At 46.7% G+C, this 1,701-nt stretch overlaps 1 protein-coding gene across 1 annotated transcript in view; it reads right to left on the bottom strand.

The window, feature by feature from the left end:
* LOC105990893 (cytochrome P450 3A13) overlaps positions 1 to 1,459 on the bottom strand; it is a 41,157-nt gene extending 39,698 nt beyond the window's left edge. Inside the window, exon 1 of the mRNA XM_013023407.1 lies at positions 1,391 to 1,459. The gene's annotated coding sequence lies outside the window, so the exon portion shown is untranslated. The remainder of the gene's footprint in view (positions 1 to 1,390) is intronic.
* Positions 1,460 to 1,701: the final 242 nt, after the last annotated feature.

Raw genomic sequence — 1,701 nt, 5'->3', positions numbered from 1 at the left:
AGGGAGGGAGGGGATGGTAGGGGGAAAACAATGGAGGGGCTAACAATGTTCAAGAGGAAGTGTACTCATTACCTCACTCATGTAACTGTAACACTCTGTATAGTATCTTTACAATAAAAAAAAATCCAGGCTGATCATGTCAAGTGAAGTAAGCCAAACATAGACAAATGTTTTCTCTCATATGTGGAAGCTAGACCTAAAATACACAGGAACAGGATAAAGTGTACAGGACTCTAGGCATTCACACCAAGATCAAAAGAGGATACTCTTAGGAGAGGAACACAAAGGTGTAATGTCTATATGTCTCTGATCATATAAAATAATATTTATCAAATGAACTCCAGGAAATGGAAAAAAGAGTTTTTTTTCTTTGCTACTATTTTTCTTTTCTGTCTTATTTGTCCATTTACCTTTGGCAGTATAAGGGAAGCACAGAAATGGAGAGACAAAAGGTGAACAAATAGAGCAGTGGTACTCATTAGACACTATGTTAAAAAATGAACTATACCACTTGTGGGTGAGGACGGGAGGAAAAACTGGGAGAGAGCAAGGATAGGGGTGATATTGTCCAAAAAAGGAATGTATTTGTTATCTGACTTAGGTAACTGTACTCTTTCTGTACACCACCTTTATAATAGCAATAAAAAAAATGATCTCATCACCTGACTTGCGAAACAGTAACCCTACTGGACAGCCTCTTAATAACGATAACATTAACAATATTTAAGAAAAAGAATATAGATTGGAAAAAATCAGAAGCTTTAAACTTTAGAGCTATAAAAGGAACGAAGAACACATTTCCCTGGGGTAGAGTCCCAAGCTTTGAGCCCCCTCAGTGAGATGCGGGAGGGGCCGTCACTGCTGAGCGGTGTTGGGAGGGTATTGTCCCTACACACCCCCAGCCTTGGCATAGTGATGGTGTGGGGTGGGCCACGGGCTCCAAGAGAGCAGCACAAACAAAACACCAGGGACTGATGGTCCTGTAGGGGAGAATGGCCAGCTCCACTGTGATGATCCAGAGATCCTCAGCATGGCAAGCCATGGAGCAGGACTCAGCACTAGCTGTGCATGAGAGATTACTCTACCTAGCCTCCACCCACTGTAGCGCATCCCTGGGGTGGCCTCACACCCACCGGAATCACTGCCATGGGTCCCTAAGCCATTATCTGGAGAGCTGCTGCCCCTCACAGGCCCTCCAACCACTATCCCTGCCTTAGAGTCTCAGCCAACCATCAGCCAGTTTACCCAGATTGAACCCAGAGGAATCACATGCAATCCCAGGGCCAGAAGTACCCAGAGTGATTGCCCAGAGAGCCACAACAGGGCACAATGAGGGCCAGAAGTTGAAGGAGCACACCTGCTGCATGGGCACAGTACATCTGGGACATACATGCCGTACGGACACACCACAGAGGGAACACACCTACTTCATGGATACAGCACCTCTGGAACACACGTGCCGCAGGGTCATGGTAAAGCTGGGACATGCCTTCTGTATGGACACGGCCCATCTGGAGCACACCTGCTGCAGTGACTGGCACATCTGGAACACTGCTGGTATATGAACATAGCACAGCTGAAGCACACCTGCTGCAGAGACATTGCACAGCTAGCACACGCCTTCTGCAGGGACTCAGCACAGCTGGAAGATGCTCTGCTGCTCGCCAAGGAACACACACTGATGTTTCTTCTGTTTGGAAT

This window comes from Dipodomys ordii, unplaced genomic scaffold, assembly GCF_000151885.1.
Source record: "Dipodomys ordii isolate 6190 unplaced genomic scaffold, Dord_2.0 Scaffold68, whole genome shotgun sequence".
Lineage (NCBI taxonomy): Eukaryota > Metazoa > Chordata > Mammalia > Rodentia > Heteromyidae > Dipodomys > Dipodomys ordii.
This window is presented reverse-complemented; position numbering and strand designations above follow the sequence as displayed.